This window comes from Colletotrichum higginsianum, chromosome 8, assembly GCF_001672515.1.
Source record: "Colletotrichum higginsianum IMI 349063 chromosome 8, whole genome shotgun sequence".
NCBI lineage: Eukaryota > Fungi > Ascomycota > Sordariomycetes > Glomerellales > Glomerellaceae > Colletotrichum > Colletotrichum higginsianum.
Window position 1 is genome coordinate 896,695 of NC_030960.1, and position 19,028 is coordinate 915,722.

Sequence of the window (19,028 nt, forward strand, 5' to 3'; positions counted from 1 at the left end):
TGTAAGTTATTTGCAGTTAAATAATATTATTTAAGTACTAATAATAGTTCTACAACTTCCCTCTTACTTAATTTTTCTTAGTATCTACTATTAGTAAATTAGGTAATAAACTACTAGAATCCTTAATAGCTAAAAACTCTTTACCTCTCTACTCTAGAGCCCTTCTGCAATAGCCTTATAGCCTCTAGTAGGCATTAGACTACTACTAGCCTTACTAGCTAGCCCTAATTAGGGCTCTAGGCTACCTCTAGAGCTAATTTCTCTATTAAGGGCTAAATACTACTGCAATACTAAGACTTAGCTACTCTAGCTTAGCCTTATAGGAAGCTAGTCTAATACTTTTAACTTAGCTTCCCTAATAGTAATAGGGCCTCTAATTTTATCTCTAGCTACTAGTAGGACTACTACTAACTCTATTTTATCTACTCTAAATAAAGAAGCTAAGTACTATAAGGCCTATAAGAATGTCTTCTTAATTATTGTACAATTTATTAATAATATTATTACTAGCTTTAAGGGTCCTAGGAAGTAGATTGCAAAAGAGGCTACAGCCTATATAATTTAAGCCCTAAAAAAGCTTATTAATAAGGAATATACTCTAATACTAACTTAAAGCTAGGCTACTATTACAGCCTCAGTACTAGCTATAGCTCTAGACCCCTACCTAACTCTAAATTGCCTGCAGGCTAGATTCTAGACAAAATCCTAGGCTCTACTCTAGCCCTAACTCTAGCTAAAAGAGGACCTTAGGGTCTTTACTTGCATTTTAGAGGAGGGCCTATTAGCTACCTAAAAGAATACTCCTTTTACTCTATACTAGATAATTTACTAGACCTTTAGCCTCTAACTAGTAGATATCCCTTATATCTACTATATTACAACTAAATACTTATTAAGGCTATTAAATAAGTAGATCTAGTAAGGCCTCCTAGTAGATAAGTAAAAACTAGTAGACTACTTAGGGGCTTACAAAATAGAGACTCCTATAAAGTAGTTTACTTATATTGTCCTATACTACTTAGCTAATTTGTAGAGTATTAATAGGGACACCCTAGACTTAGCTACTTTAATTAAAAATAAAGTCTTTACTTAGATAAAATAGAAGCCTACTTAGGCTTAGTAATTCTACCTTAGACTAAACTCTATTACAAATAAAGTCTCTTAAGTTATTTTATTCCTAATAGAGGTATAGCCCTTTAGACTATTTAACTAAAGTAGTAGGTCCTAATTTATTTAGAAGAGGAAAATACTTATTAAATACAACTCTAGCTACTAGGGCTACTACTTAAATAGCTACTGCAACTAATAGCTACTCTATAATAACTATAGTAGACCTTTAGACTTACATAAGACTAAGCCCTATATAGCTAAACTAAAGTATACAAACTATTGCAGCTTATTCTAAGCTAGCTATAAGAATTATCTAGTAAGGCTTATAATAATAAATAGTATCCCTACTCTCCTAGACTAGAAGGAGTAGGCTTAGATTCGCAAAGTTAAATAGAAGGCCTTTAATACTTTATATAAGGCTAGCCTAAGTGCCTCTTAGAATAGTACTTAATAGCCTAGGGATCTCCCTCCCCCTAACTAGAATTAACTACCTAGCTCTAAGTAGCTATATATAAGAATACCTTCTAAGAGCTTAATTATATACTTTAGGAATAAGAATACTAATAGTAGTAGTATAAGTAAGAATAAGCTTAAGAATACTAAGGACTCTCCCTAAATTAATTAGACTAACTATACTATTCTACCTCTCTTAAGTAGGAGTTAGAGGGTAGCCTAAAAACTAAATTACAATATTACTAATACTTATACCTACTTAGAACTTAACTTAGAGATATAGGCTAAAGTAGGCCTCTCTATAGGTACTATATATAGCTTAGTGCAATATAGGGAAGTAGTTACTAGTACATACAGCTTTCCTAGAGCTCTACTAGACTAAGCTAATTAATATTATACTAGTCTAGGAACTCTAAATAGGCTATATTAATAAAATGCAAATTAATATATACTTAGAGTTTAATTCCTATATTCTAGTAGATTCCTAGAAGAATAGGGAGACTAGACTTAGAGTAATAACTTACATATAGAAAGGGAGGAAGTAGAAAGCCTAGTAGTAGAGGCCTATATAAATAAGAGACATCTTATAAATTATAGTTAATAATAAAATTACTATAGTTAATATATATAGGCAACTAGGAGATCCCTATAATTATACAACTATAACCCTCCTAGAAAATAGGCTACTAGAAAGAGTCCTTATAGTAGGGGACCTAAATGCTTATTACTACTCCTAGGAGCCTAAATTAAGGAATAGGAATAGGGGGGATAATATAGTAGACTAAGTAGATAATTACAGCCTATCTTTTATTAGTAAGATAGGGACTACAACTTATACTTAAGACTATATACTTAATTTTACCTTCTTAAATATTCTACTTGTATATACAGTAGTTAGCTTATACCTTTACCTAGAGGCTAATTATTAAGTAATTATCTTAATAATCCTACTTTATAAGTAATAATAATAATAAATAGATTAACTATAATTACTATTAGTCTTAAACTTAGCCCTACTCTAGTCTAGAGACCTAATTAGAGTAGGAGCCTTAGTCTTACCTACTCTCTAGAATAAACCTACCCCTATTAAGTTGGATACTTAAGCTAGGAGAATAGCTGACCTTCTTTCTATAGTTGTCTAGGCTGTAGGGAAGAAATAAGGAAAGTATAGGAAGAGGGCCCCTTAGTAGATAGAGGAGTATACAGTAGCCTACTAATTGTACTATAAGGTCTACTACTAATAAGCCTAAGAGCTAGAGTAGACTCTATACTTTCTTACCCTACGCCTTACTATTCTTAAAGAGTAGAAGGTCTTCTTAAGGACAATTAGGAAAGTAAAGTAGGCCTACTAAGTTAATAAAATTAAAGGAGTTTCCTTAGACTAAGATCTCTATAAGATTATAGGCTAGTAAAAGGCTAACCTAGGGGTTAAAGTACCCCCTTTAATAGTAGAGAGTTAAATAATTAATAATACTTAGAGTAAGGCTTAAGTACTCTAAAGAGCCCTCTTAGAGAGATTTAGTATATAGAATAACCTACCTAGAGACCTATTTAATATCCCTATAGTCTCTTAATAATAGATACCCTAGTATAATACTATTAGTAAAGAAGAGTTAAGAGAGGCTACCCTAATAAAGACTATAACCTCTAGTATTAATAGAATTATAATATAGCTACTTTAGGCTTACTAGATCCTTGTATTCGAGCCTATTAGACAACTATTCTAAGCTTGCATATAGATAGGCTACTTCCCCTAGCCTTTCTGCAGAGTAGAGGTTACTATAATTTAGAAAGTAGGGAAAATAGACTTCTTAAAGGCTGGATTCTAGTAGCTAATAGCCCTACTATCTTATCTTAGGAAAGGGCTTAAGAGGCTAATAGCTAGAAGAATATCCTACTTTACTATTCTAGAAGGGGTAACTAGCCTATAATAAATAGGGGCTCTACTTAGTAGATTAGTAGTTAACTTAACTACCTACCTTACTTATAATATTAAGATAGCTCTTAATAAAGGGCTTACAGTAATATTAGTAATAATAGATATTTAAGGGGCTTTTAACTCTATTCTTTAGAACTATCTAATTGTCTAACTATAATAATAAAACTAGCCTTATAGTCTAACTAGGCTAATATTCTACTTTACTTTAAATTAAACTACTAGAATTAAGCTAAAGAATGCAATAATAGAGGACTTCCTACTAGCTTGCAGACTACCCTAGGGCTCCCTACTGTCTCCTATTCTTTTCCTACTTTATATTGCAGATATCTTAGTAGAAGACCTAAAGTTTTAGTTTAAGTATGCAGATAATATTAGCCTTCTAGCTATAGGCCCCTCCCTTAAGAGTAATACTGCAACCCTCAACTAAGAGATTATATATATTCTTAACTAGAGAATAGAGAATAAGGTTACTTTTAACTTAAAGAAGTCTAAAGCTATCTAATTTATAAGGAAATATAATTAGTAAAGAGATCTACTAGAGATTAAAGTAAGATACTTTAGAATTATAGTATTAATAAAGTCTATCTATTAGCTAGGGATCTAGTTTAATAAGAGGCTTTCTTTCTAATACTATATTAAAATAAAGCTAGCTGCAGTAATAAAGGTAGCTTAATATCTTAAATACTTAATAAATATAAAAGGCAGACTCCTAACTACTACTATATGCAAGGCTATAATCTCCTGTATTCTACTAATTGCCCTATATAGAGCTAAGACTTAGTATAGAAGTATAATTAAGCTAGCCCCTAGTAGAGCTACTAATACTAGCTGCAATTTTTCCTACTAGATAGGTGTAGTTAGTATAGGCTAAAAGAGCCTTATATATAAAGTTAAAAGTATTATTATAGTAGTAGTAAGAGTTATTCTACTAGCTTAGAAAATAACCCTAATGTACAGCCTCCTTAGGAATACTAGACTACTACTAAGTAAGGTAACTCTAGAAGGAGTCTATTTATACTTTATAGTATATCTAAAGAAGGTTAATTTATAATACCCTCTTATTCTAAGGCTCTCTTAATAAGAGTAGTAGTAGACAAAGCCCTAATAGACTACAGACTTTATACTAAAATACTTAAGACTAATACTTATCTAACTATAGTACCTCTTAGACTTATAAGACCTAATAGTCCTATAGACTAAGAAAGAGGCAGCTAAAGCTTTCTAAGCCTAGCTAAAGACTATACTAGATAACTATATAATTATCTTTTTAAATAGCTCTAAAGTAATAAATAGAACTATAGAATATAAATTTATTATTTACTGCAGTAATAAGTATATAGCCTAGGGCTACAGCTAGCTTAGTCTAATAGAGGTATTTAATACTAAAGCTAAAGGAGTAAGAATAGGACTCTAGTAGGCCCTCTTAACCTCCTAAGGCTAGCTAATATACATTTGCATTAATAATACTAGTATTATTTAAGGAATATAGAGTAAGGTACTAAATACCTTATAAGTAGTAGTACTTAAAATCTAAGCTACTATTAGAATATACAATATTTATACCTACTAGGTACTAGAGTACTAGGGGATTAAGAGTAATAAAGAGGTAGACTAACTAGCTAAGGAGAGTATAGTACTACTAGTCCCTCTAGGCTAATTAGCTATACTCTCTAGAATTAAATAGCTTAGTAGAGAGAAATTGTAAAACTAGTATAAATAGTAGTAGGGTAAAGAGGCAACTAAATAGTATACCTAGCTTAGACTGAGGCTATACTTCTACTACCCTCCTAAATTCACTCTACTATAGAGTACTCTCTACTACCTCTTAGTAACCTAATTAAATTATAGGGACTTTAAATACTATTACTAATACTTTAACTATACTAAAGCTTTACTAACCTACTCCTATAGAGAGGCAAAAAATATAGATTACTTAGTCTACTACTTAGTAACTTTAGTAAGGAGGCAGTAGTAGCCTACCCTCTACTTAATTAGTCTACTAGACCCTATAGGACCTATAGAATCCCTTAAATAATACTTTAAGGGACTAATAACTAACCTAAAAGGCTTTAAGGCCTTCCTCTATATAATAAACTTCTTCTAGAAGATTTATTTATACTACTAGGGAATAAACTTTAGTATAGAATCTAAATAGTTAACTTAACTCTTATAGGGAATAGATAGGAAGTAATAAATCTAGGGAACTAGTAGGAACTAGGGACAGATAGAAAGTATAGTAGCTATTAAGTAGGATTTAGAGGATAAAGGAAGGGCAATATATAAAGTACATAGTCCTAGCCTATAGCTCTCTACACTACGTACCCTTTAGGAGGTCTATAATAAGAGTTCTACTCTTACTACTATAGTATTAAATACAATAATAATAATAATAATAATAATAATAATAATACAATATAGAATACTAAATAGTTAAATAAATTGTAGAGATAAAGATTACCCTAAGTATGTAAGTCTAGAATAATAATCTATATTCAATTAAGGTAGACTTTGTACAATAGTTAGTAGTCTAAGAGAAGAAAGGGAAGTATAGAAGCTAAGTAGTAGAGGAATTTAGTAAAGAAAATAAAATAACTATTATTAAGATTATATAGCTAAGTAATAAGGAAAACCTAAAAGCGTACAGATTAATAGTAGTCTACCTAACTAAAGTTAGTAAGGCTAGGAGGCTTATCTTAGAAGGTTATTTCTATATAGGAGGAGAATTTAAAACTATAGGGATATTTAAACTCTAGTTTTAGCTATAATAGTACTTCTAGTATTAGTAAATTACCCTATATAAGGCGTCCTAATACCTAAACTACTTAGTATGCAGGCAATATACTAAGGAGGGCTACTACTATAAGGAATATTACAAGATAGTACTAAAATGTATTTCCTACAGTAGTCTATATAAATCCTTTAGTAAGAAGTATCTAAAGTTCTACTTATCTCTCTATAAGTAGAAGCTTTTAAATTCTCTAACTAAATATAAGGAAATAGAATACAGTGCATAAGAGCCTAATAAATAATAAGTAACTATAAGACTTTACAGTTATAGTAGTTTAGGAACTATAAGTAGGGAAGAGAGAGAGTAATATCTTAATAGTACTAATACAGTATAGTAGGTAGATAAGGATACTCCTAATAGTATAGAGAGAGGAGGGACAATAGGGGATTAAGAGTATACTATAGGTAAATAAGGAGATTAAAGTAGAGTAAGTACTAATACTATTACTAAATATAACTAGAGCTATTCTTTAACTCTTAAATTATTAAGTACTTATTGTATTAGTATATATTCTAGTATAAGAGCCTAAAATACTTTAATAAGTATATTCCCTATTACAGTAGGTAATCTTAAGAGCTAAAAGTAGTATAAGCGAAGTAGTAAATATAGTTCTTATTAGAGACTTTAATTAGTATAACTAACTATAGGGAGGGGATAATATCTTAGTAAATAGGTAGGGAGAAGTAGACTTAATTATTAAACTAATAAGTAACCTCTTACTTAGTAGCCTCTTACTAAGAGGAATAAAAATGTAGTATAAAAGTAATGCAGTAATAATAATTAACCTATTAATTGCATTAGAGGAGTTAGTACAAATAATAATATAATGTGCAGTATATAAGATAGAGTATAGCTTAGACTATTAAGTAATTAAAATAGTATTTAAAATTGTAATACTAAATACTAATAGTAAGGCCTAACTTCTATTTAAGAATACTCTATAGAAGGCAATTAATATTAGAATTAAGACTATACTATAATATATTCCTTTAGGAGGTACTATATAGTAGTAGATAAATAGGCTTATATTAGTAGTAGTAGAAGTAGTAAAAGTATTAATACTTACAGCTAAACTATTTAAATATACAAAGAGGTAGTAAATAGACAACCTTACTTAATTGTACTAAATTTATACATTTTAGAGAAACTAGGCGAGAGTAGAGAGATAAGCTAGCTACTATCTACTAGATCTTAAGGAGTAAGTACAAGTAGTAGTAAAGTAGTACTACAATACAATTCAATAATAGAAGAAGTACTACTAGTATAAGTTCCTAGCTAATAATATAAATATTTAGAAGGCAATTAAGTATTTATACACTAATAAAAGTACCTTACTTAATAAGATCCCCTAGCTTACTAGAGTAGATAGTTTAAAAATAGAAGAGACTAGGGAATAAGTAGAGGAACTATTAACTGCATTCTTCCCTCTACTTCTAAATAGAATTAATAATAAGGGGTAATATTTACAATAACTACCTATACTCTTCCCTAATATTATATTAGAAGAAGTAGAGAGACAGCTATTTGCAGTTAAGCTGTAGAAAGTACTTAGAGAGGATAAGTTACTAGTAGCTGTATAGAAGTAAATATAGCCTATAGTAAAATATTAGATTTATATACTATTCTAGTCTTTAGTAGAGGTAGGAGAGCTACCTAAGTAGTAGAGGCATATAAAGATTATCCTACTAAAGAAACTAAATAAGGATAATTATACTACTACAAAGGCCTAGTAATTAATCTTACTATTATTAATACTAGGGAAGGTACTTAAGTTAGTAATAGCTAAGAGAATATTATATACTATTAAAATATATAAGCTCCTACTTATAAGCTACTTTAGGGCTTAAAAGTAGCAATTAGTAGAGTAGGCTCTAATTCTACTCTAAGAGTACATTTATAGAGTATAGAGGAAAAGAAAAGTCCTTAGTCTAGTTAGCTTTAATATTAAAGGTGCATACAATAGAGTGTATAAGGAGAGACTACTTTAGAGACTTAAGGCAAGAGGGATTCTAGAAAAGCTAGTAAAGTAAGTTAATACATTCTATTTGCATTAGACAGTAAGTATTTAGATTAATAGTTAGTATTTAGAGGTCTACTCTCTACTTTAAGCTAAACTACCTTAGGGCTTACTACTATTACCTATTCTATTCCTTTTCTTTAATACTAATTTAGTCTAGTACTAAATTAATAAGAATAGAGGATTACTAGTATTTATAAATAACTATACAGTATAAATTACTAGACTATTACAAGAGGCAAACTAATAAGAGATTTAAACTATTATTAATTAAGCCCTCAATTAGGAATAATAAAGTAGAGTAATATTCAAAATAGATAAAATAGCTATTATCTACTTTACCTATAACTAGCAATAATTAGAAAATTACTTAACTTTTAATATTAAAGGGAATACAATTAGGCTTAAAGACTATATAAAGATTTTAAGTATAATTATAAATACTAAACTCTATTTTAAGTAATATATTGCAGAAGTAGTATTAAAAGGCCTTAAAGCTATACTAGAACTTAAATAGCTTAAGGGCCTCTCTCTATTAATAGTAAGGTAACTCTTTATAGTAGTAGTAGTACTAGTAATAAACTACGCATTAAATATCTAGAGATATAGGTGCAGGGCAGCCTAAATAAGAGTTATTAATAAATTATAGAGAATTAGAGCTTAAGTAATTATTAGAACTTTTAGTACAGTAGCTATAGTAATTACTAAAGTAGAGGTAAGTATACAGTTAGCCTAGGAATAATTTAAAAGGAAAGTAATTAAGTTCTAAGTGCATTACTAGACTCTACCTATAAGTTACCTACTATAATGCATTAGACCCTAGAGCTTTAAGAAGTATATTTTACCTTTCTAGAAGATAGCTATAGTATACTAAGACCTACTAGTAAATAGGCTAGAGACTATTAAAGTATTTCTATAGCTACTATAGGAAAGCTGAATTTATATAGTAGTAGAAGAAGATAGTAATAGAGTAAGTAAGGCAATTTAGACTAAGTAGGCTATAAGGGCTGCAATAAGTAGCTCAGTAAGAAATAGAATTGTAAGCTACAGAATAGTAGTACTACTCTCTTTATTATATAGGAGAAGTAGCTCTATAATAATAGTATTAACTACTACTAGCCCTAGAATAGAGTAAAACCTATATATAGTAGAATTTATAGTAATAGTAGTAGTACTAGAGTCTCTTTTAAAGAGAGTCTATTACTTTACTATTTACATTTTCTCTACTAATAAAGTAGCTATCTTAGTAGTAGGAAGACTATAATAATAATTAGGCTAATAAGAAATCTATTGTATAAATAAGGTAACTAAGACTCTTATAAGTAAAAGTAATAAAGTTATACTCTTCTAGTTTCTAGTAGAAGTAGAGTCTAACTTTAAGCTAGAGGTAAAAATAGTAGTAAAAGAGAGTATGCAATAAGGAAGTACACTAAGGAAGAAGCTAACTAGGGCCTACTTAACTACACTTAGGAATGCATTAGGGAGATTACAGAAGTACTGCAAGTTACTAGAAGGAGTAGGAAAGTTCTTAAAAAGAGTTAATACTACCCTACTAGGAATGCACATACAACAATTATACAATTCATTTTTATAGAAGGAGGCTAGTATACTAGCCTAACTACATATAGGAATAGTTAGGCTTAACTAGTACTTATACTAAATAGGGGCAGCTGCCTTAAATTAATATGCATGCAGACAAGTAGTAGAGATAGTTAAGTATTTTCTTTTCTAGTATACTTAGTAGATAGTATAATGCGCACTAATAATTTAATAAACTAATACGCACAGAGGTAATTTATTATTTTACTTAAGTAGGAAGGCTATATTTAATTCTAATAATAACTAGTTACTATATATAAATATTATAAGAGAAATAGTAAAGTTTACTATAGTAATAGGACGACTTAATATGCAGATTAGCTAAATATAGAATAATAATAGTACAATATTATAGTACTAATACTAATTACTAATTAACCCCTTATATACTCTTGTACTACTAATAGTAGTACTTACTTTAGCTGCTAAAAATAGGGACCTAAATACTTAGAGGAAGTACTCTAAAATTACCTACTACTAACCTTTACAAGAAACTGCAAAAATTAAAAGGAGTAACTAATTATACAAATAGGAGTAAATCTTACTTATAGATTTATATAAAATTAGAATAAAAACTTAATAAGGGGAGTATATAAAATAAATATAAGAGCCCTTTATAGCTTAGCTAGAGTATAAGTAAATATATATATTTATCTATATTAACCTTACTTATTAAGTATTTACATTTATCTACTTAAGGCTTTAGTAAATAGATGTAAATAGATTTACTAGTCTATCCCTAATTGCTTAGCCTAGTTGCAGTGAGCTATAAGGGGCATTGTATATATTAATAACTATAAGGACTTTCTGCATTCCTACTAGGAGGTATAGAAAGAGTAAGTCTATAAATAAATCAAGCAGTAGGTATATTTATACGCCCTATAGTCCTAATCCTCTATAGAGGTAAATAAGTACCCTAAGTCTATCTTTAACTTAGTTATCTACTAGAGTAAAAATCTTAAAACTTAAGTAGTATCTTATAAGCCTTCTCTCTTCTAAGTAGATAGTAGACTCTTATAGTAGTAGTATATTAATATAGGCTGCATAGGCTAAATTTAGTACTATTTTGTATGTAAGTAGTTACCTAACTACATTTACCTGCATAATTTACAAGACTTTAGAGGGCTGCATTCTCCTAATGTCCCTTATTAACTTAATTGCAGTTTATCTCTTTTCCTCCTTCTTAGAATTATTAATGCAACTACTAAGTTGCAAATCTCTACAATCTCTCTCCCTCAGCTCAAATAGCCTATAGCTGTACCTTATTCCTCCTCTAGACTATACCCCTTACTACTTTTAGTTTAATAGGGTAAATTGCATTAAAGGTAGTATAGAGTCTATTATACAATAGATACTTAAAGGGGCAGTTGCAGCTATTGTAGCCTTTAGTACCTCTATAAGGTACCTAGTATTAGTTAGCTATATAGGAAGGCAAACTGCACTTAAAGTATCTTTTCCTTCTAGTATATATTCTTTTATTGTAAAAACTACTGCAGTAGTAGTATTATAGAGATCTCTTCTCCTTTAGGAACTACAAGTTTACAAATATACTAGCCCCTATTAAATAGAGGTATCTTAGTGGTTACCTTATAGTTTCTGCCTTAAATTAGGCTATTACTATACTTAGCCTTTTAGCTTTATTTTTTCTAGAAAAGTATACTTTTTTAGACTTAAGTTTTATTATAGTCTGAATCTCTTTAAAGAGCTCCTTAATTGTAATTTCCAGCTTAGTATTAGTAAGTAGGTAGTATTTAGTATAAGGGACATTTGCAATATAAGCCTAAATTTAAGTATTATACTACTTAACTACTTGTACTTAGAGAAGAGTAGTAATTTATTCTCTATTCTCTAGTAGGACTTTTACTCTATCTACTAATAATAGTAGGAGTACTAATTCTATTTTAATATAGTTAATCTCCTTAAGGGCTTCTTAAGCTTAGGGACTTAGCTTTTTACAAATAAATGCATAGATATTATAAGCTCTCTTATTATAGAGTAAGCTTTTAAGTAGTAAATGTATAAAGATATATAAGTCTTTTAAGACTGCCTAATTTGCAGCTTATTTTACTAGTATTAATTTATACAGTTTTCTAGTAGGCAGCTAACTTACTACTATTGTATAGGACTAAACTTAGGGCAGCTAATTCTAAGCTATATATAAGGGATACCCTTAGAAACTTAAGGCAGACTTACTAAGTCCTATACTAATAGTATGCATAAATCTTACTAGACTACATTAGTACTAGTCTAAATACTACTTCTCTTCCTAAAGCTCTTTCTCTAAGAATTTAATCTTCTTTAAATAGTCTTTTAGGAACTGTACCCTTTTAGCATCCTATTGTAAGAGATTCTAAATAAAGTTTAAGAGCTTATTAATTGCATCTTTAAATTCTATATTATTTTAGTAGCTAACTTACTTAACTACTCTAATCTTTGCAGTTAGTTTCTAAATACATTTAGACTATTAAGATATACTAGTATCCCTATAAACTATAATTAATAGCTCTGCATTTAGAGAAATAGCTATAATAGTAGAATTCAGCTTGCATAAGCTAATAATAAGAAAAGATAGTATAGTAGGCTAGAGCCCTCTATAATCTTAATAGCTACTAATAGTAGATACTTTATAAAGAGAAAGTTCGCCTTCTGTATAGTATGTACTATTAGATTTCGTCCCTATAGTCCTGTACTAAAAGGTAAGATTAGATTGAAATACGTGCAGCAAAGCGTAATATCCACTCAACGCATCTATTATCGTCTATTCCGGATCGATAACATCCTATTTGCTAACTGACGCGTACTTCTCTTACCTTCGAATATTGCTTATACAGCCCCTCGCTAATCACTGCCTGCAATCGCTACGCACTATTACTATTACAGAGATGACTGCCTCTCTATTGAATGAGGGAAATGTTAATTATGACGAAGTTATCTTCCTTTGGTCTTCGCCTGGTTTGTGAATTAGCTGCAGATAAGAACTTCTACTAATGAAATACAGTCGCTAAAGTTCCCTCGAGTCGAGCTAAGGACCTCTGTGGTCCTGACGCCAGACGAACCTTCCTATTAAGCCTAAGACTAAAGAGCTCTGTTGAATTAAGGCGGAAAGGCCCCTATGCAACGAAGCGTGCGTCCATATCTCTAATACTAGCCGGTATGGTGGGGAAGTGTATTGAGCTCGGTGTAGTGGAGGGACTAGACGGAAATTTTCGCGCAGTGTATGGCTGCTTTGATACGACAGGTAGATTTCGTCGCTAGTTGCGACTCGGGTTAATGGCACTCGACACTCAACTAAATGCAACGAATGTCACACATGGTTAAATAAAATATTGTCCATGCTTTCAAGGAATGTCCTTACAATAAGTACGGAAGGAGTTCTTTCGCTGGCTCTCTGAGAAGTTGTATAGACTCTTATTATGTGGGGAAATTTAATGTGAGAACAGCGTCTCTGCCTGGTTCTACATCTCTATACTATCAACTTCTGCTGTATTAACTATATGAAACGCCTGCTATTGGGCCAGCTAGCAGCTTTGTGGTTGCAAGGGTACTCGCTTCGAGAAACTCGGTTTGGCCAAACATTCTCAGCCCCAGGATCCATCTGTAGTATTTGGCTAAGACATGTCTACAGACTTGCAAGTGTGTGTATGCTACTTGCTGACTTCTTTCCGGATGACGTAGTTTTCAAGCAAATTTGGAGCTATCTTGTGAAGCTTTGAGGTGGGTTTCTATGTCACATCGTTATCGTGTTGCGGGCAACCAACTTATTGAACTTTAAGCTTGTCTGAGGGATTCCCCTCGATGATGTCGAAAATGTGATATTGATCGGTCCCGATTACTTTCTGACGGGGTTGAGAGAAGGACTCCTAGTGAGCCTACAACTGTAAGGGGCACATCTGCTGGATGAGCCTCCCTGGGACAAGTGGTTTGGAACTATCCGCAGGGCGACAGGTGAGTATATCAACATTTTTGGTTGAGGAAGAGCATTTCCACCCGATAAGTTCGTCGGACTCAATATAGTCTACCTAATGGTAATCTTTTGTTCTAAAAATGCAGCAGAATATGAAAACTTAGATAACTATTGCGGGTTTTCGAACTTTTCGATTTTCGTACTCTTGCGGCTTTGGATACCTTCTTTTTCCTGAGTTTGGGCTCGGACAGAGTAGATTCTTCTGATCGACTTTAGGTTTTTATAGTGGTTGGCTGTCTCGAGGCCACTCTGACGCTGACTCGACGAGAGATCCCCACAACCGCCATCTCTCCAATTCCGGTCAAAACGTATCCGTAGCGAATACATTGCTCAACGCATTGGCGTGGTGGCTGTTGTGGTGTTGACAGTAATGACGTTTGGTGTTTATGGGCAGTGCGACGCGTTGATGACAAGAAGCAATGCGATGATGAACCCCAGCTATACTGAACACACGCGTGCACACAAGGTGCTTACAACGGTCGGTGCACATTCGACTAGATTGTGTAGGGTACGTATTGTCCTGACGTTGAAGAGCTGGAACCCAAGGAGGCAGCAACGTACTTACGTAAGGGATAGGGGCAATTGGCGTGGACAGGGGTGGTGCACGTGCAAAGCGGCGTGGGCGCCATGTCCGATTGGGAAGAGGAAGCTTTGTTAAAGCTACAATCTGATAGAAGCAGCTTTGCGATTACAAAAAGTTTGACAGATTGAGAGACGGGGAGTAGCCTGACGAACTGATGCCCTGGATTACTGTAACCCATTTTCGATTGCCAGGCTGCACTATATTCGTGTTTGAGCGCCTTTCAGCACTTGTAACGACCATTCGGGATGAAATATGGCCTATCAAAAGCCAGTCTCGTCAAAGTTGTAGAGATGCGGATCAACAATGCCGTATTTCGCGATTGTGTTCGCCACAAGGCAAAACCACGCGTTAATCGCGGCTGGAACTTCGCATTGGGCTCTCATGTAGTCATACTTGCGAAAGAAACGCGTCCGGGGCTGCGGTGTTCGTTTAATGAGTTCGAAGCCCAGCGCTTCCCAACAGGAGGCTTGCCGCGGTCGGAAAGCAGTCGATTAATTAGCCATTTCTTCCACACCACTAATCCGCGGAGGAAATGATCGGGTATCCATGTCGAGAATGTACTTGACTGACACGTATGTCGTGGTCGAAGGGCTATGGCATGGAGATAAGAATGCCAACTTTTCAGAGCAATTCCTTCTGGAACCCCTTACTCAGCACCTTTCTGAGCCAGAAACTACATCAATAAGTTCCAATGTCGCCTAATAGCATGTTCGCTGATATAAAGTGCATCCGACGGTCGCAAAACGGCGAAGTGGCTCCAGATTAATCCAGGGCATCAGAATTATCTAGTGAAGCAGAAAGTTGTATTTGGGAGGGTGGTAGGGTTAAGGAATAATTGATGTTAGTAGTGGTGATAGTGGTGATATTATTGGTGCGTAGGATGTGGGGATGCGCAGGAAGGGGGCGGTGGAGTTAATGACTCGCGTTGTGATCGGTGCACCTACCACTATTCGCAGCTCGAGCCATCGCCAGTCATGTTACATAGTAGGCCTGTTTGCCAGCCAGAGCTGCTTGACACGAGGCTGCTTCTGCTCCCAACCGTGAGTCTCTTGGCGCCCCAAAGTCCACTTTCAGCCAGTTATCAATGTTTCCAAATACGAAAGTGTTGATTGTGGCCGCACCCCCAAGCAAATGCGTTGCCGCGGCTTAGCAACCCCAAGGATAGTTTGGCCGCACACACCGTAACATCGTTAATGCGACCCCAATTGCCTTGATGACTGAGACACTGAGCCGAAGTGCTTGACCTTGCTGGGCCCCAAATAACAGGCTGAGTCATCGGCGAAATCAACCTTTTGTTCACAAAACTTACAAACCCTTCCGAATCGATACCTTAGACGCCATCTCCAGGCGTAAAAGGCCTTTGAAGGTCGAAACATCAATCTGCTATGATATACATCACGCAGACTAAAACACGGAAGATTCTGACGCCCACACCATCACATTCTTGATCTTGGCATCCGCAGTCTCGTTCGTAAGTGAAAGCAGGTTTTGGCTTGGTGACATTCATACACACAAAGGAGTTTCAGTCTCGGTACGATATGCACCGTCATAAGCAAGCTTGTCCTGGCCCTATTCGGGGTCGCTGTGGGCCACGCCTACTAGCCATCCACCCGGATGTAATAGGATCGCAGCTCCGCGTTATTAGCCCTGGATCGCGAAGGTTGGCCGAGGGTCTAGAATTCTCTTGATGCAGAAGCATTGAGTCATGTGTCCAGTAGAAGCTCTTCCGTATCAAGCTGGGGGCGCATGACGACAGGCAAATGTGGATCACAGCCAACACAGCTTTGACCACAGCACGATAAAGGGTTGCATTCTCGAGTCATGAACGTCGTTTCCTTGGACAGTGACAGACCCGCTTTCATACAGAAGCGAACTTTTGCTCTTACTTTGGTAATGAGCCAACAAATGGCCGGAAACGACCACTCCAAGACAGACGACCCTGTGGAGAAAAGCTATGCTTTGGACTGGGTTTGTCGAGCCGGAGTCCAAGGGCACGTTGGAATCAAGCATCCTTGGCCTTCGGAGTCAACTACAGCCATTATTGGCTCTATGTCCATTCAAGGTGTATTTAAGCGGCTGAAGACTATACGATGTTGATGCGCTGGACATTACAATTCGAAACGCTTATTTCTGCGCCTTCATCCTCTAATGCTAGAGTACTATAGTAGATACATCTTTGTTAGGAAAGTACAGACGCAATAAGAATACTAAAAATGAAGCTTAAGATTTTAGTAGTAGTGCTAAACAATAAGTAATCTAATTAGGCTAGGAGGCTAATGTATTTTCTGCTATTATCTACTAACCTACCTACCCTACTTACGAACTACCCCTACATTCGAACTACTATTACTACTTATATACTACTATTCCTATCCTCTATTCCTCTACTCTACTACCTACTTAAATGCAGCTTTCAGCTTCACTAGGTATTTCTAATGCGCTAAATTCATCTAGACTATTCTCTACTTTACTAGAGGATAATAGAGCCTATTAAATCTACTCTATTCTTACGAATCTACTATTAGGCAATATAGGGACCTTTCTCCTCTAATATTAGTATTATTCCTATACTTAGCCCTATAGTTACTATACTTATTACTCTAGTATTACTAGTCTAATTGCCTATTTATTATAGCCCTTCTGCACCTTTCTAAATAAGTAATAAATAGTATAAGTATTTAAATTATTCTTACTTAACTAAGTTAATAAGTATAATTAATATTGCAAATTAACTAGGCAATAAGGAGTTAACTATAGGGTAATAAATACAGCTTTATTCTACTACTAGCTAGACTATTAGCTAGACTTTTAGCTAGACTTCTAGCTAGAGGTTGCATTAATAACTATAGTATTAAATAGGGGATACCTTAAGGAGACAGGCTATAACCTAGCCTACTTCTAGCCTATTTTTATATTCTAGCTAGTTAGAGCTGCCCTTCTAGCCTTATAATAATAGCCTAGAAAGATTCTCTTACTAATAACTATTAAGTTACTGCACTAGTTAAAGATATCTCTAACCTCCTTCCTATAGGCCTACTTTAATAGTCTAAAGACTAATACATCTAGAGGCTAGAGGACAGTAGAAGTATAGGGGGGCAAATATAATAAATAAATATTATACTAGAAGTACTACTATATAAAATCTATTATTATATAGCTGTAATACCTATCTATAAGTAATAGTCTAGCCTTATCTAGTTAAGTAAGTCTAGTCCTTAGAATAAAGACCTTCTCTAGCTAGTTAAGGGTAGTCTAGTTATTCGTCTAGCTATTATCTAAATAGGTAAAGTACTAGCTATTATAGGGGGATAGATTTAATAGAAACTACTAGGCTTAGACTAACTTACCCTTATAGATAACTATAGGAGGTAAGGAGCTTCTAGTAGCTAAAATGCATTCAATTAGTAATACTTATACTCTGGATTCAGGCTGTTTTTTCTAAATAGCTTGTAATACTAAAGATTCTAGTACTAACCTATTAACTCCCCTGCCCTCTATAATACTAGTCTTATTTATATTCTATCTATTAGATAAATAGATACCCTAAATAGTAGGGATATTATCTAAGTATAGGAACTAGGCTTAAATAATATTAGTAGAGTATACTTTATATTACTTAGAGTCTATAGCCTTAAGTCTCTTAGTAATAATAGATAGGTTTCTCTACTTAAATTAATGTATTTATCTCTTTCCTAGTAGCTATTAAGTATCCCTAGTACTACTTAGTAAATACTCTACTAGACCCTTTACTTATTAATAGGTAAGGGAGTAATTAAGGGATTCTTAAGTAGTTATATAGGCAGCTAGGCTACTCTCCTAAGCTTAGGATAATTACTAATAATTAACTTAAGCTGTATTTCTAATTTGCCTACTACTGCATAAATAATATTAAAGTAAAGAGTATAGTATGCCCTATGTGCAAGTAGCTTAGTAAATAGGGTGCCTATTTACTACATTTGTAAGGGCTTACTAGAGCTAATCTTTAGTATATTACTTTATTATATAAGAAGGAAGATATTCTAAAAAAAGGGCATTATTTAGTTAGAAACTGCAATTATTGTAATAGTCTGAAAAAGGTAGTAATATTAATGAAGGAGGAGAAATGCAGAGCTTTTGGATAGTTTGGATGTAGGGGTGGTTTGTAAGTAGGGTAGGTAGATTATAATTTAATCTCTAAATAAATAAATGGAGCTATTTATATTCCGAGAGGGTAGAGTATTCTGAATGTTAACTAACTTGTAAGCTGTAGTGTTGAAGAAAAAGTTAATTACTGCCTGAATTGATATGATTACATTCTAGTTGCGAAAGCTTTTAAATGACATGCAACTCCGCGTCCTGCACTAGTATAATTGAGCTGCTTAAAGTGGACGGCGGATAAGGACTCCTGTATAGAATGAAATTTTGGTGAAGACAATTGACAAAGCTGATAGAAGTGAGGGAACTACTAATGCTACTGTCTTTGAGGCTGCTGTTACTCTTTGCTGTATTTAAGAAAAGTTATGCTATGTAGCGAACTTAGTAATAGACAACTTAAAGAATGAGCTTTAAGATGAAGTAAAATTTTGTATAACTTAA